The sequence below is a fragment of the Cyanistes caeruleus genome, chromosome 2, assembly GCF_971803275.1.
Source record: "Cyanistes caeruleus chromosome 2, bCyaCae1.hap1.1, whole genome shotgun sequence".
Classification (NCBI taxonomy): Eukaryota; Metazoa; Chordata; class Aves; order Passeriformes; family Paridae; genus Cyanistes; species Cyanistes caeruleus.
The window spans coordinates 27,055,998-27,081,948 of record NC_141702.1 but is presented as its reverse complement, the minus strand read 5'-3'; the positions used below and the strand labels follow the sequence as shown (position 1 = coordinate 27,081,948).

The following is a 25,951-nucleotide window of genomic DNA, read 5'->3' as shown; positions in this document are numbered from 1 at the left end:
ATCATTTAATTCTGAATTTATTTGTTGTGGATAGAAAATAAGTACATATCTTTGCATCCTTTCATTACTTTTACATTTCCAAAGGTACCTCAATTATGCTGAACTGCTGTGTATTCAGCAAAATAGATTGAAAACAATGCTACTATTTGTAATATTTCCTTCATGAACAAAAAAAAAGATGTACTTAATGGGAGCTCCTTTATCTCTGTACAAATATATAAGGCTATTAATGCATTAGGGTTTGGCTTTTTTTTTCAAGCCCCAAAATTAATATAGTACAGTTGTTTTAAACTTCTTTTTTTTTTTTTCCAAACTAATATTAAAAAAAAAATTGAGGTGAACAGGGGATATCTTCCTTTAAACTTCAAAGCAAATCTTAGCTTTGTAATTAGGATAATGGCTGTAAAGGAACTCTAAATCAAAATGTTGTCGTCTTTAAATTAGTGGCTTCCAACAGGACCAAATTTAGTCACTTTATGTTATAACACCTTTTGTCTGTAATGTACTCAAGTAGACATGAAAAGCAATAAAGAAAAATATCTCTTTTTCCATTTTGATACTCAATATATGCTACAAATATTAATATTTTTATTAACAGGAGCTCATAGAGAATTTGTGAGATCACTCATAATGACAAATAATTGCAGTGCAACGTGATAGGCCTAAGTAACAGAACCACAGAGCCATAAAACAGCCCAGGCTGGAAGGGATCTCATAACACCATCTAGTCCAACCTTTCACTCTCTATAACTACATGGAAGGGCTGCAGCCAGGTGGGGCTCAGCCTCTTCTCCCAGACAACCAGTGACAGGACAAGAGGACATAGCCTCAAGCTGTGCCAGGGGAGGTTAAGGCTGGATATCGGGAAGGATTTCTTCACAGAAAGGGCTGTTAAATTTTGGATTAGACTGCCTGGGGAGGTGGTGGAGCCACCATCCCTGGAGGTGTTTAAGAAAAAACTGGATGTGAGATAATGCTATGGTTTAGCTGAAGTGGTGGTGTTCGATCAGGGGCTGGACTCCATGATCTTGAAGGTCTTTTCCAGCCTTAATTCTATGATTCTATGTGTGATTATGTTTGAGTGGCTACAGCTGCATCTTAAGAATTTTATTTTTTCCCTTAAAACACTTATTTTTCAAAATTCTGTCAGCAAGCTCAAAAAAGTCATTGTTTCCTTTAGCTCTTATGAAAAATTTGAAAGTGTAACCATAAACTATGGGCACTGCAAGATGCTGACCAATGGTTTCTGTTTCTTAAAAGAAAGCATAAGAACTAAAAAATACTTTTCAAATATTTTCCATTCTCTTTTCAGTTTTAAGATGTAAACAGATGTGCTTAGCAGACATCAATCTGGTTTGTCATAAATAATTCCTATATTGTCGCTCCGATTGGGAACGGCGATAAAGAACGACAATGGACTCTCAAGGGAGTCACAACACGAGAATTCCCTAGTTTATTGCTTCAGCTCTGTCTTATAGACAGATACGTGGAAAAGTACAGAAAAGAAACTCCTATTGGTTAACAAAGTACTACATCACTATCATTGGTCAGGGGCACTTTGCCCCCCTGACTCTCTCCTGCGAGGAGAAACAACAGGCTGCAAAACAACACCTGCAAGGCTGTTTAGTATCTCTGAGAATTGTTTTAATTCCTTCTCATGAATTTCCCAGGCTAGCTTTCAGTCAGGCCTGAGAGCTATGTGGCCTGTAATAACTACAGGCACTCTGGTTCAGATTTAGCATCCATACTATATGAGTTAGGAACTAAACACATCTGAACATTTCTTTCAGGGTCTATCTACGGCTTTATAATATTGAAGTTTATTGAACTCCACTCACATATTTTGCTTGAAAATTTTCTCTGTTTATGAGCCAAGGTCCCATATTGCACTTGCAGTCAAGTCCATAGTTCCAACCTTTTCAATGGGATTATCTATATTCTTAATATTTATTTAGTGTTTAGAGGAGCTGCCACTCCCATGTTTGCTCTGGTCCTTATGTGCGGTTCAATTTTACAAAGTTTCCACATCTGTAAAAGCAAAGCAATTTCTATTTTTGATATTTTTAAGACAAACATTTTATCTACTTGATTAATGTACCACTAGTCCAGAAAAGAATATAGGGAAGATCAAATAAAATTTCACTTCTTGAAAAATTTGAATACTCAGGTACAATTGACTTTGCAGCAATAAAACGTGGAACTATAGTAAAATTACATGCTTGGGGGAAAATATACATATGTGTGTGTGTTTTTTTTTAATATATGTAAAATGCAGTTTCATTCAAACTGCAGAGAATTCCATGAAATGTAAGATGAAAGAGGGGTTGGAAATGATGACTGCCATCTTATCTCGAGCATTTGACAACACGTGATACTTCGAGAAGAGACAGACATATAATAGGGTTATATCCCTCAATTCCTGAAAAGGAAACATAGGAGAAGAGTAAAAAATTTCCTAGCTGGAATAAAATCTCCTGGATGATTTTGGAAGAAAGTGATTCTTACATTTTACCACAACTACATAAAAAGGCAGATTTGTGTTAAGTGCTTGCTGTGGACAGAAGTTTGGTGGTCAGACAGACAAGAATAGGCCTATCTATAGTTTTTTGAAACATAAGATTTGTGTTTAAATCCATTCCATAGCTTTCATTTCAATTTATATCTTTAGATTACACTAACATCTTAAAGGGTAGCACCTTTCTTCACAATATAAAGTATCAAAATGACATCAGAATAAATTAAACATAATATTGTGACGATATTGAAATATTTGTCTTAATTGCCTTAGGTTTTCTTGAGTATAAGCTTATTTGACCTATTTGAGCTTTGAGAAAATAGTAAGCATCAGGACAAAATCCATCAAAAAGATATAAACACATAAAAATAATAAAGTAATATAATAATAACCATCCCATACATATAGAAGGGGGGAGGGTTGCGTTTATGTTGAACTGTGTTTTTCATAAAGATGTTATATTGCATAAGTAACCCAAGGTAAGCCTAAAATTCAGTACAGGGAGCATAACAAAAATCTCTTCATTTTAAGGTCAATTTAAAACTTAATCAAAGACAAATGAATATTAGAATATTTCTGCCAAAGACTGTTATTATTACAAATCTTAATGACATTATAAAGAGATTCAGACTCAATCAAACTGAAGTACTGGTGCATTAACTCATCTTCTAGACACCATTTTCTTTAAAAACCAATTGATTAGAAGGAGGGGTCTTAATTGCTTTGAAATGAATATGTAGTTATCTGTCTTCATACTGGCAAAATTTTCATGGAAATGAAAATGGAACCTAAAAGTAAAATGAGGAAAAGACCATTAATGCAGAGTCATAACTTTCTGCAATTTTTGAAGAATACAGGAAATATTGGCTTAGTAAGTAATATTATCAATTTAAAACAAAAAAGCAAAAAGCTGTTCCATTCTAAATTTATCAATCTTTTAATATCTGAAAACTGGAAATAAAACAGCTTCTGATTTTCCCACAGCATAGATGTAATTTATAAACATATAAAACATTCAAGGATGGCTTGAATCAGCATTAAAATTAAAAAAAAAAAACAGTCTTTTACTGATAGCCTTATATTAAGCTAAACTATACAGCATAGGAACAGTTGATCTACTCCTTCAAGGGAAAAATAACAGTCTAGTTCACTAGTGTCCCTCCTAAAACAAGCACATTTTAAGGGCAGTTGTAAAAATGCCCTTAAACAGTTAAATACTGTTAAATTAAAATATAAATGTCTTCTACCAACTAAACAATAAATTGATATATTGATTTAATAACATTTGGTATTCAGTATCAGTATTCTGTACCTTCTTGGAGATATATATTTTTTAATATTACAACATAAAAAGGTAAAATAACCATAACTATTACCAATGGCTTATTCCATTAAACTCTTGGGGAAAAAATCCAACATGCAAAGAAAAAACTCTTTATGTATGTGGTAGGTTGATCCAGGCTAGATGCCACGTGCCCAGCAAAGCCACTCCACCAGTGCCCTCTGCAACTGGACAGGAGAGAGAAAATTGATTGTGAGTTGAGTTAAATGCAGGGAGAGACCACTTAATGATTACTATCACAGGCAACACAATTTATTACTAACAAAATCAGAGCAGCATAATGAGAAGTAAAACAAATCTTAAAAGCACCTTCCCCCCTTCCATCCCTCCTGCCTGGGTTTAATTTTATTCCAAATTTTCTACCTCCTCTTCCCTACAGCAGTGTGGGGATATGAGGAATGGGAACTTAGGGTTTGTTCATCACGTCAGTTTTGCCCCTGCTTCCTCCTAAGGGAGAGGAGTCCTTCCCCTGCTCCATAGTAGGTTCCTTCCCATGGGAGACAGTCCTCCACAAACTCTTCCAGTATGAGCCCTTCACAAGTTCCCTGATCTGTTGCAGTGTAGGTCTCTACAGCGTCACAAACTTCTTTTGGGCATCCACCTGCTCCAGCGTGCGGCTCCTTCATGGGCTGCAGGTGGATCTCTGTACCCCTGTGTCCCTCCATGGGCTGCAGGTGGATCTCTGTACCCCTGTGTCCCTCCCCGGGCTGCAGGTGGATCTCTGCACCCCTGTGTCCCTCCATGGGCTGCAGGTGGATCTCTGCACCCCTGTGTCCCTCCATGGGCTGCAGGTGGATCTCTGCACCCCTGTGTCCCTCCATGGGCTGCAGGTGGATCTCTGCACCCCTGTGTCCCTCCATGGGCTGCAGGTGGATCTCTGCACCCCTGTGTCCCTCCATGGGCTGCAGGTGGATCTCTGTACCCCTGTGTCCCTCCAGTGGGCTGCAGGTGGATCTCTGCACCCCTGTGTCCCTCCGTGGGCTGCAGGTGGATCTCTGCACCCCTGTGTCCCTCCGTGGGCTGCAGGTGGATCTCTGCTACCCCTGTGTCCCTCCATGGGCTGCAGGTGGATCTCTGCACCCCTGTGTCCCTCCGTGGGCTGCAGGTGGATCTCTGCACCCCTGTGTCCCTCCGTGGGCTGCAGGTGGATCTTCTGCACCCCTGTGTCCCTCCATGGGCTGCAGGGGCACAGCTGCCTCACCATGGGGCTGCACCAGGGGCGGCAGGGGAATCTCAGCACCTGAAGCACCTCCTGTCCCTCCTTCTGCACTGACCTTAGTGCCTGCAGAGCTGTTCCTCTCACATGCTCTCTCTGCTCTTCTCTGGCTGCAATTACTTCTGTGAAAAAAGCTTTTTCCTTCTTAACTCTGTTACTCCAAGGCTCTACCAGCACCACTGATGGGCCTGACCGTGTCCAGCAGCGTGTCCATCCTGGAGCTGGCTGGCATCTGTCAGGCATGGGAGCAGCTTCTGGCAGCTTCTCAGAGAGAGAAACCACCTTAATAGCACCCCGCCACTGCCAGAACCTGACCATGCAAACCCAGTACAGCGTATCTGTCATTCTCACCTTCAGGTATGTGCAAATGGAGGTAGCTGCTTCTACGATGAAGAAAATCAGAGATCTCACTGCGTCTGTGCTCTTGGATGGACTGGAAACACATGCCTTGAGAATATTAATGACTGTGAGATAAACCAGTGCCAACATGGAGCCACGTGCGAAGACGGAATTAATAAATACAGGTACTAACATGTTGCTTTCTGTACAAGCCTTCATAAAGTGTTTTATGCCATATGAAGATATTTTGACATTCAGAAATAATTACAAAGGGTGTTGTTAATGCAGTAATATAATTTTCATATCAAAAAATGCCATGGAATACTAATTTTCAATAAAGATGTGCATTCAGTAAAACCTTGCAGTCTGAAGTATTTCAGGAAGTAATGACAAATATTCCTCTTTGCTGGTCGAAGAAGTTAAACCAACTATGCAGAATCTCACATAAAAAATAATCTATTTTATTAAATGGCAAAAACTCTGGACTCTGTCATAGAGTGTCTTACTAAAATTTGAATTATAATTTATTATCATTTCAGTTACTGAAAAAAACAAAGTACGTGTTCTCCTTAGTGAGCTGTAACATGCTGTAGGTGTTTAAAAATTAAATTTTATAAAATATGGTGAAAAAATAAATGGGAAAGGTTTTCTTCAATAAACAGAGCTCAGCTGTTCTTATCTGACTTGAATTATTTATTTTTCCTCTACAAAATCCAGAATTAATAAAACTTCTCCATAATATCTGTAGATGTATTTTGAGAGACATTATTCTATGCTGTGCCATGCCCTACTTAGAATCACTGTAATTAGTATGCTTTAGTGTTTCTACTTAGAAAAGATTGTAAGAGTGCACAAAATAAAAATAGAAACAATTAAAGATTTCTTTAGCTTCACTTCTGTTTTTAAAATATCTTCTCTAAAAATAACTGAAATCACCAAACAGGCACACAAATGGAGAAAACTGACTTATTCTCAGTATACTAGAGTTAAAGGAGTTTTTGTCAAAGAATCCTTACAAAGTAAACATCCTTCCTTTTTTCCACTTTGCAATTAACTCTTGTACCGAATTTCTGGGTCATATTCTGGCATGTTATTTAACTGTTAAATCTGTGGCTTTCCTTTCTTTATCAGGGAAATAATAGTCATAGAAATACAAAGTCATGTTTATGTTAGAAAATCCACTAACATTTACTGAGAAATTAGTATCTCTGAAGACATCTGGTAATAACTTTTGATTTTAACTTGCTAATCCATACTCAGTTTACTGACAGAAACCAATTCTTACTTTTTCAGTCTTTGAAAGACAAATTAAATCGACAGATTAGTCTGTTTATCTAAGGAACAGGAAAACATACCATTAAAATCTGAATCTCAGATGGTCAGTTTTGCTAGCAGAGAACTTGACCCCAAAAGAGCAAGACTGGTTATTTTGTTGAGACAAAGTGTATCATGTTTACTGTAGAATACCTGTTCTGTTGAAAAAGCATGGTGGTTTCTCAGTGACAGTGAAGCATTATTTTAAATAGCTAAACTATGTCTGCCTTAAAAATAATGATGTTTCTCAAGTTATTGTTAGCAAGTGAAACAAAAATAATTTCCCTTTTCCAATACATGGTTAACACCAAAAGAATACAAGAGGAAATGCTAAATGTAAGTGCACCCACCTTTTTAAAGATTTGTGATTGCATTTCCATCCTAAAATGGATATAGTTTTAATTATGGTATTTATCAAGAGCTGTATTTGATGCAAAATAGTTTCAGGAAGACATAAGAAAACTGTCTCAGAATATATGGAGAATCTAGTGTATAAGTACCATTAAGAACCCCACAGAGATCCATTTTTAAAATTAATACAGACATTCAAAACCTCTCTTAATGAGTGCAGAAGATATACCAAAATTGTATATCTATTAGATTTTATTTACATAAAATTATTATAAAACTTTAGGTCTTTCTCCTAATTAAGAAATCTTAAATTTTCAATTATTAAATTTTGGTCATAATGTATTTTTTTAGTGGTAGATTGATATAATAATGCTAACATAAGGAAATCATACAAAATATCCAGCTTTGATTCAAAAACATCCCCCTCTTTTAAGATCTCATATTTTGCAAGCCTCTTTTTTTTTTTTTCCAGATGGGAAATAAGATGTCAACTGAATGAAATGTTCCTAATTTTTTATCTCTTTACCATGGCATGTTCTTTTTCTCCTCCCATTTTGAAATTACTGACCTAGACTGTAGTGTCACATAGAAGTATATTTATATATATGCAGAGATTTTCCTTTGAGTTTAGATTGGGGAATTGCTCTAAGTGAAGGAGGGGGAGTTTTAAACTTTTATATAGTGTAATTCTCAGCAAGGCTGCATACTAATACCCTCATAATTACAGCAAAAAGCCTTAGGAGTTTTACTCCTTTGGTTTAGTGAGCCTTCTCTTACAACTAAAGTGGCCCAAATCACACAGACACAAAACCTGTAATTAATTCAAATTAATTGTTGCACTGCCAGCTGAGTCTGTGCTGTTTGCGATACCATGAAGTAAGTCAATCAGCATGTATTTAAAATTATAACTTCAAAGAATTACTGCTCTTGCCACTGGTGTAGCTGTCAATACGAATCTGGCAGATACCATGCAATAGACTAATTGCATCCACATGCCAAAAGAATCCCTTGACCTTTGGTTATAGATACTTGAGAGAAAAAACAACAGATAAGATTCATTACCTCAGTAAACAGACTATGTAACAATGGTAAATAGACAAAAATCTACATTAGAAAGAAAATAGAAATAAATTTTCTCTTCTAAAGAGCCTGTATTGTTTGATTATGTTCTGTGTAGGAGAAGAGAGAGAACTGATTTAATATGGCTCAATGAGAAGCAGTTAATGAATAATTAAAGTGAAAGAGATCTTCAAGGAGTATAACCTCCTGTTTTGAAATCCAAGGGGAAATCTATTACTCTGTTTTTTTCACCTTTGTAAACTTTTTTCCTGTCAACATTGCACTTTGGACAACCAAGATCCTAGCTGAAATAAGACAATAACAGTAGATACTTTACTGTTACCTATTCAGTGAATGGAACAGAGTGAAAAGACACAATTTAAAACTCAGTGTAGTTTCCATTATCTGTCCTGTTTCCCATTTCTTCAGTCCAGTCTGTTCAGATGAAGCCCTACATTTACCACAACCCCCAGAAAGCCCAGCAAGAAGGATTGAGAACTGCTAGATTAAGACTTTTGAAGAAGATGCGTTGTAGGACTTGCTGCTGTTTAAGAGGTCATGATGAGATAATATATTTTAAAAATATATTTTAGTCAACAGCTATAGCACTGATGTCAGCATTTCATTAGTTTTTATGCAGGAAAATATCTCATTAAGAAATTTGGTTTGATGTATGGTAAAACTTGAATTGCCAACACATTCTTCAAAATTCAGGATACAAATTTCAGTGCATAAAATTAAATAATTGTGTAGTCTCTATACAAAAGAGCAAAGTGACACATTGTAAAGTAAAATGCTTTAAAATATTAAACACTTTTTTGCATGATTCAAGCAAGACTGTAAAAAGTAAACATAATTCAGATAATTTCTGAGTACCATAAAATTTAAAGCTTCTGTTATTTTAATCATCCTTGACTTTTTCCATTTTCTTCCAGCTGGGTAAATTGGGCTGTTTGATTAGATTATTTTTTAAAATCTAATTTTCTTTTTTACACGTTTCTTCATCCTACGCTATATATGCAATTTGACTGCGGGATCCAATTGACAGTGCCGTATAAATTTATATATAGTTATAACTATATATATATATATACAGTTTTCTACAGCAATAACAGGCTCCTTCAACTAGAGAAAGAGGAGAAATACTTTTTCTCACTTTTCTACAACTACAGAAGATAGGTGAATATATGTCACAATTTCTTAGGGAAAACCTCTGCAATATATACATAATATACAACAGCTTTTCTGCAGAGAACAGAGATGCATATAAAAATCAAAGTGAAACTAAATAACCTTTTCAGCCACTTATATGTGTACAGTTCACATTTCATCAGGGAAAATAGATAAATAATACTGAATAAATGCATGTAATATGCCTCGATTCATACTAATAAACATATATATATATATGTATATATATAAGGATGATAAATATTAAGAAAATAGAGGGATTCTGGGAAGTCTTTGCTAATTCCAGACTTCAGTGCTCCTAAATGCCTCTTGTATCAATGTAGAAAGCAGCTAGATCATCTAGCACAGGTTAAGATAGACACATCTTCATTCAAGTTTTTGGCTTTTTGCAGTCATTTTAAAGATTCCTTTGATGTACACGGTTATTTACTCAATGACACAAATCACACTCTGTCTTTAGTGCAGGCAGTCTATGGTGACAATTTGACAGCTACACTGCCTGGACTAACCAGCATCAGCCCATTTACCCGCACATCTGCTGTGATGAGACCTTTAGTGATAAAAAGTTGGTAGAAAAACTGCATCTACACCATAACCATTTGCATTTTAGCAATGCATTCCTTCTTAGACTAAATTCCATGTCTGCCTTTATGTCTTCACTTAACATTTATTTTGTAAGCATATCAAATTATCATGCAACATTAACTATGTTTAGGTGTAGGAGTAGTAATATAACCATCTTCATGGTGTGTGTGGGGGCATGGTGTGTGAGGATTGAGTAATCCTCAAATGACTTGTGTTTATTACTCACTGCTAAAATCCATGTATGTAGCAGAAACATTGAAGTATTTTTTTCCCTCTTAGTATCTGTTACCCTCAAAATCTTGCTGTGGATGAAAGAGGACATACATGAAGCTAAGAAAGTACTGTTATTCCCATTAATGCTAACACAAAACTTTTTCATATGCTGTTGTCTGGTGCCATGCTTCTGCTTTCACTGTTCCCCCACTTTGTAAGGCTGACATTTTAGTCCTCCTTAAGGAAGAGGCTGGGGAGGTGTCATTGGCATCTCCTGGTCTCTGCTGGGAGATCTCTCTCACACACACACCCCAGATGGGCCATCCCAGAGCTGAAGCTGGAGCAGAAGAGTCAGCAGTGACTGCATCACAGGGGTGACTGCATCACAGTCAGGGAGTGACACCCAGACAGGCCATGGAGAAGCTGAGCCCCTGTGCTGAGATGCCAGTGCACAGCCAGGTCATCCTCTGATACAGGCAAAATACAAGTTCACTGAGCTAGAAATATACTTACAAATAGAAATTCTGGTATTGTATATATCTGTATACAATTTTTTTTTTATTTATTGTAGAGAAATATTTAGGCTTTGAAACAAATAATAATGATAATTAATTCATGCCTCAAAGCTTTTTATAGCATGCTCAGTATTTTAGTACTGCTGAACTTAATAATAATAATAATAATAATAATAATAGTACAGTACTTCATTATGTTGTTGTAGGAGACGACCCATACTAAATTAAAAGACATCGAGGTATAATTTCACCAGGAAAAACAAAGCACATTTCATTCTTAACTGTTTTTGATTTCTGCAGACACCAAAGCATTGAAAAATAAGATATTTATTACATCATTGCTTGTAGTATAGAAACAGAAATATGAAACCGAAGCTTAAAGATTCTGTATCACATCTGTTTATGTGTAGCTCTTCTGTGGTCTCTGAAGATAAGCTATACAACTAGAAAAATCCAGGAATTGACAGAAAATTCTTCATCTTCCCATTCTTGTTTAGGAGCTTTAAGCTAAATTTTCCATTCGATGCTAATGATAATAGCCACATTTTCAAAGAATGATTGAATAGTTGCATTTTGACTGTGAACACACTAATTGTTACTCTAAAAAAAAAAAAAGAAGGAAATAAAGTGATTAACTGCACCAGAAAGATTGATATGGCTGGTTGCTTACCATATTATTGTAGGTAGATTCAGAAAATGTGCAACTAAAGTTAACTAAAAGCACACCTGTTTCTATCATTTACACATAATGTAAATGTAGCTATAAATATAATTGTCTAACACCACCTGCAGACAAGCCCAAAGCAGACACTCACTCACTCTTGCACCAGCAGGACAGGGAAGAGAATTGGAAGGGTAAAAGTTAGAGAACTCATGGGTTGAGATAAAGACAGCTTAATAGGAAATGCAAAAGCCATGCTCACAAGCAAATCAAAACAAGGAATTAATTCACTACTTCCCATGGGTAGGCAGGTGTTCAGCCATCTCTAGGAGAGCAGGGCCCCATCACACGTAACAGGTACCTTGGAAGACAAATGTCATGCGTCAAAATGTCCCTCACTTTTTCCTCCTTCCCCACACTTTACATACTTAGCATGATGTCATTTGATATGGAATATCCCTTGGTCAGTTTGGGTCACCTGTCCAGGCTGTGCCCCTTCCAGTCTCCCATGCAGCCCCAAGCTCCTCACCAGACTGGCAGTGTGAAAAGCAGAAAAGCCCTTGGCTCTGTGTAAGCCCTGCCCAGCAATAACAAAAACATCTCTATATTATCAACTCTGTTTCCAGCATAAATCTAAAACAGTGAATTAAAACCAAAATAATACAAGTACTAGCTGCTGACAATAAGATTAACTCTATCCCATCCAAAACCAGCAAACTATATGATATTATTTTTGTGTTATCCATTGTTTTAAAAATGAGAAACAGAATCAGCTGAAGCTCTCAAGAAAAGGCAAAGATTTCTCATTTGCTAAGAAGTGACTGAGGCTGGAAAAGAGAATACAACAGCTATATATACTTCTGTTACAATGGATCTGTAGGCAAAAATGAAGGTGATCAAGAGCTCACACCCACACTAAATGAGATATGGAGGGCTTGCTCCAAGCGTGCTCTATTTTGGTCCATAGACTAAAAGCCCATTAGCAGCTGGTATCCATTAGCTGTACTCCAAGGCACACAGCTCCTGATTTAGTTTCCATATGTCTACCATAAAAGATGCAGGCACAGTAAGCAAGGACAGAAGCAAAGAGCCACATGAGCATTCACTTCTGCTAAAAATACAGGGAAAAATACTTCTTCCTTCTTCCAGATGGATCGGTAGAGAAAATTACTATAATCAAAGCTTCCTTAACTTGTTAGTTATTTCCATCTTCTGGATAGCATCTCTATGGGTCAAGAATATGTATTATTGTAAAATTGCCTCCTGTGTGAGAAGACCTCTGGACATGATAAGGAGAGGATCAATCAAAGAATATATTGCAGAGTACAAGACATTTTCTAACTTTGAGATGTGGGTCAGCTATGAGACAATCCAGATTTGTTTTCATCCACACAGCAAAAGAATACAAAAGCTAGAAAGGGTAATATGAAAAAAGTCATCTGCAGCCTCATACAATTTAGATGTCTGTCTAAATTTTGGAAAAAAAAAATACTCTGAACAATTTCTATAAAACAGACTGAACAATATCTATAGAATTCTATAGATTCTTTTTTTTTGGTTGAACAGAAATTGTAACTTTTGTTGCTAATGGTAAAGTACTTTTATACTGATTTTATTATATCCAAACAGGTTGTAATATTGTTTCATCCTAGAGATATTGTAACAAGTACCCATTTTTTCAGAAAAAAACCCAAACATTAAAATGCATAATAATCATATTTATAAGAGTTTTTCTTTCAATATTTTCACTTGAAGCTTAATATTAATATAGCTCCTAGTTTGTCCTATGTAAATAGCCAAGATTTTAATTTAATTATTGCTAGCACTCCATGTAAAATGAAGTTACTTAGTCACTAATTAAAGATAAAGAAGATTGGGAAAAAAAAACTGTGATTCATTTGCAGATAATTCAAAGGGAGGGTATTTTTAACATTATTAGTGATTACTGACCTACATATTCCTGACTAGTGATTTTGTTGGAATTTTTCCCCCCTCCCTCCTCTCATTTCAATAACAGGTGCATATGTCCCCTTGGTTACACTGGCACATTTTGTGAACTTGATATAGACAACTGCATTGGAAACCAGTGCTCTCAATATGGATTCTGCCAGGACCACTTGCATAATTACAGCTGCTACTGTATGCCTGGATATGAAGGACCCTTCTGTGAAGTTGAAACTAATGAATGCTCAAGTTCACCTTGCAAAAATGGAGCTACTTGTATGGATTTAAGTGGCCACTTTTCTTGTCATTGTTCTGCTGGGTTCAAAGGTAAGTTTTGTTCTTTCAAAGTGCTTTGTATAACAGATGTGGGTGTCCCACTCTATGTTAGCAATGTTTATGTGACTGCCTAATTACAATTATATATAAATATAAATATGCATACCTCTGTGACTGTATGACTCACGGGAGTTTTAGCTTAGCATTGAAATTCTTAGGTTGTCCCTCCTAACAGTTCCTCAGCTGACCTTCCCTCCACTAAATGTATAATTCTGTGTATTAGCTTTGATTCTGTTGGGAAAAAAAAATCAATGAAGTTCCAAAACACAAGTTTAATTGCATTGTTTTTATTTCACAGTTATGCAATCTTATGTGTTATGGCTTCAGTCATACACAGGCTGATAAAAACAAATATTTTGGTACAGAACAGAAAAAATGTAAGCTTGAGGAGGCATGAGATCAGCAGTATCATCTCTCTGCATATATACAATATAATTAGCTATATTTTAGTGAGATGTTCAGACTCCCTTTCTACATACTGGAGGGAGATAGGGCTTCTGTCTGTCCTAGACATCTTTTCTAGGAAGAGGTGGGCTGTAGATTTGTGCATTACATTAGATAAATACTACACAACCTGACACTGTGATTTCTTTTTGTACTCATTTCTGTTTTGGGTGAATAATAGTAATATTCAGACTACATATGTGGGACAGAAAATAGTTTTGAATACAGTAATACCAAAGTGTTGCATTTCCAGCCTTTAGTCTATATCATCAAGAACAAGCAATTAATGCTCCAAATGCTTCTCTATTGACTGTGGTATCAATAACAAAGGCAAAAACAAATAGCAAAGTATGCACCGTGTCATTTGTACTAATTAAACATTAACTTACAGCTTCTTTCAAGCTACTGAGGGTTTTTGCTCCAGTCCAGAGCATGTGTATAGTACTAGACACTAGATACTGCCTTTGTGGCAGTCTGTATTGGTAAGACTGTCCTTCAAAAATCCTGGAGACCAGAGAAAAAGTCTGAAGCAAGTAAAACACACCCTTGATGGACAAAACATGTCAGGAATTACTTAGCCAAGCTGGATATATGTATGCCCATCCATGGGCCCTGTTGGGGTGCACCCACAAGTCATAGCATCATAGAATTTTAGTCATTAGAGCTGAAAAAAGCCTCTAAGATCACTCTGTGCAGATGTTAAGCTAGCACTACCATGTTCACCGCTCCACCATATCCCCATGTGCCCCATCCACATACCTTATAACCAGTTCCAGGGGTGGTAATTTCGTGGCTTCCTTAGGCAACCTATTCCAATGCATGACCACCCTTTAGTGAAGAATTTTTTTTCCCACTATCTATTCTAAACCTCCCCTGGCACAACCTGAAGCCATTTCCTCTATCTTGTCACTTGTAGCTTGGTAAAAGAGACTGACCCCCACCTTGCTACAAACTCCTTTCAGGTAGCTGAAGAGGGTAATAAGGTTCCCCCTCCTTCTTCTTTTCTTAGGCTTAACAACCCCAGATCCCTCAGCTGCTCCTCATATGACTTGTGCTCCAGACCCTTCACCAGTTTTGTTGCCTTTCTTTGGATATGCAATTCTGTGAGAGCTGGCAGATGTCATTGCAAAGTCACTGTCATTTATCATTAATAGATCATATTGATTAGCAGAAGCACACAAAGAAAGGAGGAAAGCAAATGTCACTTTTCAAGAAGGGCAGAAATGAAGTCCTAGAAAACTTCAAGCAGCTCACTGTTCCCTTGATCCTTATTAAGGTAATGGAGCAGTTAATCCTGGAAATCATGAATAACAAGAAAATTATCTGGAGTAATCAGCATGATTTCAGCAAGGGTTAGTCTGCTGCCACCCAGAGGGTCCAACACAGGCTTGAGAAATGGGCTGACAGGAGCCTCAGGAAGTTCAACAGGGGGAAGTGCCAAATGCTGCCCCTGGGGAGGAATAACTCCATGCACCAGAGGGTACCATGGGCTGATAAGCTGGTGTGCAGCTTTTCAGGAAAGAACCTGGGGAGTCTTGGTGGACATCAGGTTGAAGTGAGACAGCAGCATGCCCTTGTTGATAGAAGGTTTATGCCTGGGCTGCATTATGAGGTGTTTTGACAGCAAGTCAAGGAAAGTGATGCTTTCCCTCAGCACCGGTACTGAGGCTATACCTGTCAGACTGTGTCAAGTTCTGGGCACCCCAGTAAGAGAGACATGGACATGCTGGAGAGAGCACAGTAAGGACACTAAGATGATTAAAGGACTGGAGTATTTCTTCTATGAGGAATGGCTGAGGAAGCTGAAACTCTTCAGAATGAAGAAGAAAAGAGAAAAGGAAAAGGAAAAGGAAAAGGAAAAGGAAAAGGAAAAGGAAAAGGAAAAGGAAAAGGAAAAGGAAAAGGAAAGAAAGCTGGCTCAGGGAGGGATCTTATCAAAGTACAGAAATACCTGAAGAGAGGGTGTACAGAAGATGGTGCCAGGCTCTTTTCAGTAGCACTCAGCGACAGAACCAGAGGCAATGGGCACAAAGGGAAACACAGATGCTGCTGTCTGAACATAAAGGAAATACTTTATTAGTGTGAGGGTGACTGAGCACTGCCACAGACTGATCATGGGGATTATGGTATGTCCATCCTTGGAGATATTTAAAAGCCATCTGTACATGGTTCCGTGAATCTGGCTTGAACAGGGGGATTGGACAAAATGATCTTCAGAGGTCACTTCCAATCTCAACTATTCTGTGACTGTTACTGTGAGGACTTGCTTAAGTAATTGAAATAATTATATAGTACTGGAAAACACTTAAACCCTTTATCACAAAATGAGATATTATATAATGGAATTTCCATAGAAGCAAATTTAAAGAAAAAAGAAAAGCAATAATAATGCCCATTAGGTATAAGTCATTACCACATGTACTGAATATATTTTCTGATTTTTTTAGAGTATAAACCACAAACAATTAACAAAACCTTACAAAATCACTCTTGAGACAGTGAGAGAGGCAGGATTGGAAACCACAGAATAGCTCAGGCCAGATCAGGGTGCCCAGAACTGAGCTCACTGACAATGGTGTAGGAAGGGCCTTGGTGGGTCTGCTTCAGTCCATTTGGGTATGTTAGTGCTCTCAGGGCTCTGACAGCTGCTTTATAGGCATTGCCTGAAGCAGGGTCATCTGGAAAAATTAAATCATTAGCTTTGTTGAGAAAGGAAAGCAATCAGATTCAATTTTTTTTCCCCACAGCCATTCTGCATTTGAAACACCTGCTTCCATTTCCTTTCATACAGTTCCTATCTTGATAGAACTAGGCCATCCTGGAAGCACAGCTCATGTCTGCTCCCACATTTCCACCACACATCAAGGCTGGGCTGGGTTTGCAGCTCAGGGCATTGGGTAGTGCAGCCTCTTCAGGGGCTCTGTCTGGCTTTTTCTGCTAAGGAAGATTGATTATTGCTGGCACATTGTGGCAGTGCAGCCTGACAGATGTACATTATCCCATGGACACAGATGAGCTGGGCTGTGGGCAGTTTACATTTGAAGAGTCACAGACTTTTTCTGAGTTAAAACTCTTTCATGGAAGCTAAGAAGGTGGAGTGGTTTGGCACATCATATAATTTGTTTTCAATCTGTAATAGGCATTCACAGAAAGGATTACTCTCAATGAGAGAAATAAAAATTAGATTTGTTTTGGATTTTTAACTATTACAATATCTTACACAGAAAAGACCTTGAAGAAGATTAAAAAATGACCAAGTGTGTAGAACAACAAAGCTGAGAAAAGTAAATAGCTGTCAAGTTCGCTAGAGCCTCACCTGGACCATCTTTCTTTTTCATAACCGCATTTTCTGCCGAGTCAGCAGAAGCATTACTCAGCCTGATGCATCTCTTATCTAACAGAATAGCTTCTGTTGCAGAGCAAGAAACAAAATTACACAATTCACTATCAGGTACATGACTGGAATGCTTTGCAAAGATACACGTTTTATAAAATGGTGGACAGTATGATAGGGGTGCTGTGAAAACAATCCTCAAATACACTGTTAATATTTTGACTACTTCTTGAACTTTATAAAACCCTTGTGATTTTCTTTTTTCTTTTTTTTTTTTAATAGTATTTCATTAATTTTACATTAAGCAGAATTTAAAATCATTTGCTTTTCATCTGATCTTGGAATATAAAGATAAATTTTGTGTCATGAATATCTCTTCAATTGAGAACTTTTGCTTCAAAAATATTCTTACACATCCTTTTCTTAATTGTGGTCATTTTGTGTGCCTTTACATTGTCAAACTTTATATTCCATTTTGGCTATAAAACAAAAGTTGGTATAAAGAGTACTTAAAATAAACTTTGTATTTCTATCTTTTTGCATGTGTATTTTGATTCAGGCAGAAATGTTGTAGTGGTGGTGGCACATTATAAGAGATACTTCAAATATAATGTGTATTAGATTAGGAAAATAAACTCTCAAATTATTTCAGTTTTATTTTGATTGCTGAATGAATTTTAGACATTTATTTTAATGTCTGAATATTATATTTGAGAAAAGTTTTAAATTGAACTTATTTTGGTATCAAAAAGACATCAATTTTGTGGATATTCTACAAAATCCAACAACAGTTTAATAAGTTCAGATAAAGTGCAAAGTTAATGTCTTTACATTAAGCAGAAAAAAGACATACAAATTTTGAAAGGTACAAACTTTCAATCTAGTGATCTTATAGAGTTGCACTTCTGAAGGCAAGGAATATTCAGTGAGACTTCATCCATTAGATTTATTAATTTTTTTTTGTCATCCTTCATCTGCAGTTCTAGTTACCTGAGAACTTGAGAGTCCCTTCATTTACTAAAATGGCATGATTATTTTAAAGAGACTAAGTGTTATCAATTACACTGGAGGAGGATGAAATATCTTTGCTCACTTTTTTAGCATTCACCTTCTCAAGTCCTTACTTTCATCTCAACAACTCTGTGCTCCTGCAGAATAATGTCTTTTGTATCATCAATGTGCCGGTAGAAAATGTTGCTGTTAAGGATCAGGCAATGCAATTTGCAGAAGTGACAGACTTTCCTGTAATTGTCTGTTATATATTTGAGAACACTGCAATTTTATACAGCATAAAATATTCTATAGAGTTAATAGAAGTACAGTTGGTTCGTGATAATTTTTAACATTCTCTTTGTACTTCAGAATTGGTGATATGATGCCTTTAAAGTGTATAGGAACTCAGACCTTAAGCTATGACTTATTAAATAGCTAATTAAATATTATGTTTTACTAGTAATTATGTTTGGATGTGTTGTATTAATTTTAACCTTAAAAGCATAAACCAAAAAATATTTATATTAGCATACTTTGATGTTGAAAGTAATTTGTAGCCAATTAACAATTTTTATCTGACTTTCAAAGAAGGTTCTCATCATACATTTCAAATGTATAGTTGAGAGGAGCTGCGTACTGAAAACAAAAAAGCCTCCTCTGTATCTGTCCAGCTTTTTTCATGTCTCAAGTACAAAGAAAATATGGTCTCAGAGTAGCTTCACAGATTCTTTGATTATCTCTGAAATATTTTTAAATACTGCCCACACATTACCTTTGTACTCTGAGGACATGAATTCCTAGATTCCCCCTTGCATGCTATCTTGGATATCATCAGTGTATGAGGATGATCTCATTCTAGTATTTCCTTTGAAATTGCACTTGCTTTCACCTTTAACAATTCAAGGGAGGTGAAAGAAACTGTTTTCAAGGAGTTTTTCTAATACATGCTTCAGCTTGCCTATGGCTTGTGGCCAGATAATTTACTCCTGCAGGAAACTCTGCTTGTGCTATTTGTGCTACTCTCCACCTGCCTATCCAGAGGAAGAGAACAGATGCCAATGCATTTTTATTTATCTCCCTCAAAAGAGACCAACCATAATCAGGGATCTGAACTGGAAAGCATAAGGAATGCAAAATACCAGAATTAGATCAGCAAGGTTGTATAAAGTGCCATTACCTTATCAGCACTTCAAAGAAAATTCTTTAAAAAATTAAAGAACTTAGAAATTAATTTATATCTTGGCCAGTCCTCGCTTTAATGCTCACTGATGCCAGGGCATATGTTAAACAGCACTCAGCATCTGCTCTTAGCAGAAAGCTTTTTAGTTTACTGAGTTACCTGAGCTCTCCCTAGACTATGCTTTTTTTTCCCTTTTTTCCTCCATATATCTTCAAATCCTCTGGAAAATGCAGAACATGTTTAGAGGCAAGAAAAAAAACTATAGGAGCCCTCCTTTCACGAGTTTATGTGTTGAAGAGAATCTTGGTGCTTCATTTCTCCAATGAAGGCTCTTTCTATCTAGTAGGTACAGGTTGACAGCCAAGAGTCTTGGTTCTTATGATTCTATGAGAGGGCATGTAGGTGTGCTGCAGACACCAGATTTCCACCATGTAAAGAATTCAGAAGCATATCAGCATTTGGTTTCTTTTTATCTTCTGCTGTAAGATATACAGAAAGCCCAGCATGCTTTCCACACTGCTGACCTCTTGTAACTACTGATCATGATTTACCTCCATATTCCTATTGCTGGATGTAGTGGGTTGACCCTGGCTGGACACCAGGCACCTGGTGATCCTCTCTATCACTCCCCTCTGCAAGTGGACAGGGGAGAGAAGATATTAGAAAGGGCTCATGGGTTGAGACACAGAGATATCACTCACCAAACACCATCACAGGTAAAACAGACTAGAATTAGAGATATTAGTTGATTTTATTACTAATAAAATCAGAGCAGGATAATGAGAAGTAAAATAAGACCTTTAAAAATACCTTCTCCCACCCATCCCTCCCTCTTTTCCAGGTCTACCTGCTCCCTGCCAACAGCACAGGGAGACAGGGAATGGGGGTTATGTTCAGTTCATCATCTGTGGCTTCTCCCACTGCTCAGGAAAAAGAATCTTTTTCCTGCTTCATCATGGGGTCCTTCCAACAGTAAATAGTTTTCCAGGAATTTCTCCAACATGAGTCCATCCTACAGGAAACAGTTTCCCACAAACTACTTCAGCATGGCTCATTCTTCCATGGTGTGCAGTCCTTCAAGGACAGGCTGCTCCAGCATGGTCACCCATATGGTGACAAGTCTGACCACGAGCCCTGCTCCAGTGTGGGCTCCTCTGTCCATGTGTCTGCAGGTCCCTGCCAGGATCCTGTTCCAGCATGGACTTCCTACAGGTTCACAGCTTCCTCTCAGGCATCCATCTCTTCTGGCATGGGGCTCCTCCCCAGGCTGCAGGTGGATCTCCATCCCTGTGTCCCTCCATGGGCTGCAGGTGGATCTCTGCACCCCTGTGTCCCTCCATGGGCTGCAGGTGGATCTCTGCACCCCTGTGTCCCTCCAAGGGCTGCAGGTGGATCTCTGCACCCCTGCGTCCCTCCATGGGCTGCAGGTGGATCTCTGCACCCCTGTGTCCCTCCATGGGCTGCAGGGGCACAGCTGCCTCACCATGGGCTGCACCAGGGGCTGCAGGGGAATCTCAGCTCTGGCACCTGGAGCACCTCCTGGCCCTCCTGCTGCACTGACCTTGGTGTCTGCAGAGCTGTTCCACTCACATGCTCTCACTCTGCTCTTCTCTGGATGCAGTTTCCCCTGCACAAGAACTTTTTTTCCTTCTTAAATGTGTTATAAATGTTACCATCATCTCTGATTGGTCCAGCCAGCCTTAGCCAGCAGCATGTCCATCTTGGACTTGGCTGGCATTGGCTTTCTTGGACATGGTGGAAGCTTCTGGCACCTTCTCACAGAAGCCACCCCTGTGCTCCTCCTTCTACCAAAACCTGGCCTCAAAAACCCAATAGACTGGAAATAGCTTTTCCTGTTGCATATCAAAGAAAACAGTTTTGTAGATTACAAATCTTCATTTCACTATACTTCCTAGCTTTGCTCTTAATTATTTCATGCCCTTTAATTTTGTTTCATTAAATGTTCTTTAGTGATTTTATCTTACTCCTTTGTATTACATGGATGAAGAGAAATGTACAATATTACATTACTGACAGTTTGCTGTAGAACATAGGCTGAATTGCTCTATTACACATAAATGTCTGTAACTTAGCATTGTTCGGATTTTCATATGAAATAATACTTCACAGTTCTGTTTCAATGGTGTCAGAGACCAAAATTAAGGAAAATTATTGACAAAACTGGACAAAAATTGCTTGAATTTGTAATTGCTTGAAATTGTAGATTTGTATACTGAAAAAAAACAACTTCAGGATTATGTATAACCTCGGTAGGAAAGCTTTCTATTTTCCTGATTGTCATGCTTCCAACTTTGCCTGTGAAAATGGACTGCCCTGTAACCAATGAAGCAGAAGAATTCATGACACACAGGGAGTCAGTCAGTAGTCCTGTGTATGCAGTGTACTGTGGCCAGTGGGATCACCACGTAGACTGTGACAATCCTATGTGTTTTTCATGACAAATGTATCTCTATGATTTGAATGTGTCAACATATTTGTCCTTATTAATTTATTCATTTATTTATATATTTATTTTAAATTGAATTTTTCAGGAGAAACATGTTCTGTTCGCATCAGTGAGTGCCAAGACAGACCCTGTTGGAATGGGGGAACCTGTGAAGAGGACATAAGTGGCTTCAAATGCAATTGCCCCTTTGGTAAGCATTTATACTTTTTATATAATTGCTCTGTTGGCACAATTTGGGAGTCCCACATTTGCTACTCAAGTGCAGTGAAGTCTTGTACAATCCAAGCATTCTGCTTGCATTTTGAAATGTACAGAGCTACTTATTTAGACTAATTAAACTATTTTTTTCTAATTTGTCATAAGAAATTTTTATAAATTATAGATTACTTAGACAAAAAGTACTTGTAGTACTGGAACATACTGGGAAAAAAATATGACAGAACTGAAGATCTTAAATTATTTAGTGTATATTTGTATAGACATCTTACAGCAACACGTTCTTTCAAAAAACGTAGGGTTAAGGCAGCAAAATGTCGAAATGTAGCAAACATAAAAACCTCAGTCTTTCAAATCCTATTCCACTGGCCAAATGACTAATTCCTAAAAGAACTGAACATTGTCCTAAAGTTTGTATGACCCCAATCTGGTTGCCTCATCTTTGTGGCATCTGAAATGTCCTGAAGTGCCCAAGGTATTGTACAAGGCTGGAAGATATGGTAGAGGATGTAAAGGACATACAAGATGCATCAGGGCAGGTGAGAAGTGAACTAAGAACAATGCAAAAAGACTGATCAAAATTAGGGACAACGATATATGATACTGAAGATTTTCCTTTGCTAATTGTATATAGTTTAATTTGAGATTTTATATGCTATTTTGTGTTGACTATGAAAACATAGAAGAGGGTGGGTTAGAAATTCCTAACCTTAGAAATAGTTTTGACCAAAGGACGCTGGGTACCGATTTTGCAGCTTACAAATTCATTCATAAATATGGATGATAAATTGCTGAGAAAATAATGTTTTTTGTTTTGACATGTGCATTTTTAAGCTCATTGCTACTATGGAATATAATGTCAAAAATGTAATTTTATGCAGTTATGGGCTAAGAAGCACTTATAGTACTGTGGTGTTTTGAAGATGGTGATCAGTAAAGTCTGGAAATGTCAGAGTACTGAAATACAGGTATCCAAAGAACCCTCTCAACCTGAGTGACTTATTTTAAGAGAACTTTAATGTATTTAATAACATAAGATCCTTAAATGCCCTAAGGTCAGTATCTGCTGAGTTGGGAACTGAAGACAATACTTATATCTTCAAAGATAAGGTGATGCTTTCAAGTCTATTGCTTCACTGAGACAAATGTAAGCCTGTCAGGCGTTCCACTGAAAAAAGGCTGTAGCAAAACATTAACACAAACATTATCTCCTTTGTTCTTCTGAGATGGAGGTTATCAATGAACCACTTCGTTATCATGTGTTTGACTCTTGGTGTTCACCAAAACTTTTATCTACAGTGGATTTCACACAGAAGCATCCTGCACTTTTCTTTCCACAGATCTGAAAGGACATCTCTTTCATATAGCAGAATGCATATCAGTGACAGAAAACAAAATTGTTGTGGCATTGTGTTACTAATCATCTGTGCCTTTTTATTTAAAGAAAAGCTAGCCGCTTTGTAAATGTTTCCTTAACCAGTTAATTTTATTAGAATTCTCATTGTGTGTGTGTCATCTGGAACAATGAAGTTTATGTAATGGGCATATACACTAAAAATTATGAGTTTCATTCTAGTGGCTCTAAAAAATGCTGTGTATAGCAATGGTTCTTCATCATCATAAGTCAAAAGATCAAAAAACCTCATAGTGAACCAGGGGTCATCTGCAGAAATGATCAGTTATTTCTGAAAAGAGTTAAGACTTGCTGTATCACAATTTGCAGCTACATTATTAATATAATAGCAAACTGAATTTGAGAAGGGAAAAAATTGTGTACTGATATGAATACTTAACAATAAGCTAAAAAGAGGAGAATTTTAATCTAAATGTGATACACATTCCATTTGTGCCCTTGGCTAAATTAATTAATATCCCAGTTCATATTCTCTAGGTGAATGTGCAGATAAACAAATGTAACCGTCTTGCAAATACATTGCTATGATTAAATAATGTCTGTAAATTGCCTGAAATCACAAGTAGCTACATTACTGGATATTTTTACTGCTAGCTCAGTTCTAATAAGAGTATCACTTCAAAAGATAACAGCTGACTTGAGCTAGTCTTCAAGTGAAAAATGACAATTTATGCCTCCGTATTTTCATTGACAGCCAGTGTCCTACTGGATTTCTGGAAAAATACAGTAGGATTATCAGAGGATCTGTAGTCACTAGCTTTTTAGCAAGTAATAGTAAGTAAATAAAATTTCTTTAAAAATGGAATAAATTACATGTATTCAATAGCAGTAGACGAGGGAAAGAAAATAATATGTCCTAATGATCATGTTCCTGTAAATGAATAAACTTGTAGCTATAACTGTCTGTCTGACTAGAACAATAACATTTTTATTCATTAGGTGGGTAGCTGTTTTCTTTGCACTTTTCTGCTTTGTCTCTGTTGTCTAAAATAGTATCTGCACCTTATTTTAGGTGCATAATGATGTCTTCTCAATTTGACCTTTTAATATCAAATATGGTACGAACAATGAACATAAAGATCTTTCCTCTGTATTCAGTGGAGGTTCTACTTCTAATATTTCTTTAGATTATTATTTTATGAGTAATAGTAACTCTATTTTCCTAGATGCATCTTAAGATAACTTTGTTGGGCAAGAAATATGTCAATGTCTCTGCCATGTCAAAAGTGAGAAGCACTGTTTTTTACCTTTGACTAAAAATTCAAGAGTAACCACAGTTAGGAGTTACATACATTAAAAAGGTAACCACAGTTAAGAGTTGTATACATTAAAATTAATTAAATAATTTTTTTTGCAAATTATGGCATAACAGTATTGCCATTTATTTGAATGTAAGAGAGCATAAGTCCTCTTAAAGTACAATTTAGAAGGAAAGGATTAATTTCTTTCTAATTTTTCTTTCAGAAACATTAATGCTAAGCTAAGAAAGATGTGGAAAGATTCTCAAAGAGCTTTGCATTAGCAATGGGTGAATGTAGTTTAACTAATGATCTTGACATGGCTTAATTATGAAGAGATACTGTTTAATAGTTAAGATAGAATAAATCTATATGTTTTGAAAAAGAAAGAGTGATTTTTATCTTTTATATTAGAGAATTTCCATGCAAAGTGGATGTAAAACTATCACTTTTTATTTATTATATAAATTATAAAGATTATAAAGATACATATTTTTCCAAAAGCTCATCTGGTTACACATGGTATGCTATGTTGCATCTGAAAAATGCATAACTGGCCCAATGAGAACATGAAAAATGTAAGTCTGGTTTCTTCACAGTGCTGTGTGCTGTGGATATTTTGTTGTATCTGAAGAAAGCGAGCTGATTACCCACGTTAATAAACAAGGATCATTAACAAGAATGTTATGGTAATACTTAGGCTGCTTCTGATAATAAGTAGGAACTTTCAAATAATGTGTCTTTATAAAATAGAATGTTTAAGAAATGCAAAGCATTTGTCATTGGGGGGAGTTAATAGAATTAAGCTGTCAGAGAAGATTCATAATCTGATAGCACTGCTTTTGATTGAGACTTGTGGTACTCCAGTTTTAATTTATTTAAAGAAATTAAAGGGGTAAAAATAAATAGAATGTGAAAATTGACCTGTGCTATATTAAGGCAATCATCTGACATATTTATGTCTGTATAAACTTTCCAAGACAGCTTTTTCTTCTAGAGAGTTACCCAGATCTACCCCAAATGCCTCTGCAGCCTACACACTCCATTAAGATGACCCAAGAATTGCATTTTTTTAGTTTAAGTT

The 25,951-nt window shown here is 36.8% G+C and overlaps 2 long non-coding RNA genes across 3 annotated transcripts; one reads left to right on the top strand and one right to left on the bottom strand.

Annotated features, from left to right (window-relative positions):
• Positions 1 to 1,780: 1,780 nt before the first annotated feature.
• On the bottom strand, positions 1,781 to 15,002 carry LOC147654683 (uncharacterized). Its single transcript, XR_015282902.1, has 4 exons — positions 14,785 to 15,002; positions 5,425 to 5,520; positions 3,892 to 4,024; positions 1,781 to 3,303 (listed from the first exon to the last, which is right to left on the bottom strand). It is a non-coding gene; the product is annotated as an uncharacterized LOC147654683 (long non-coding RNA).
• LOC147654682 (uncharacterized) lies at positions 12,300 to 24,988 on the top strand. Of its 2 annotated transcripts, XR_015282900.1 has the most exons (4): positions 12,359 to 12,495; positions 13,319 to 13,572; positions 22,085 to 22,189; positions 23,097 to 24,988. It is a non-coding gene; the product is annotated as an uncharacterized LOC147654682 (long non-coding RNA). The 2 variants fall into 2 exon arrangements; XR_015282901.1 differs by lacking the exons at positions 22,085 to 22,189; positions 23,097 to 24,988 and adding an exon at positions 15,035 to 15,886 and having other exon boundaries at positions 12,300 to 12,721.
• The last annotated feature ends 963 nt before the right edge of the window (positions 24,989 to 25,951 follow it).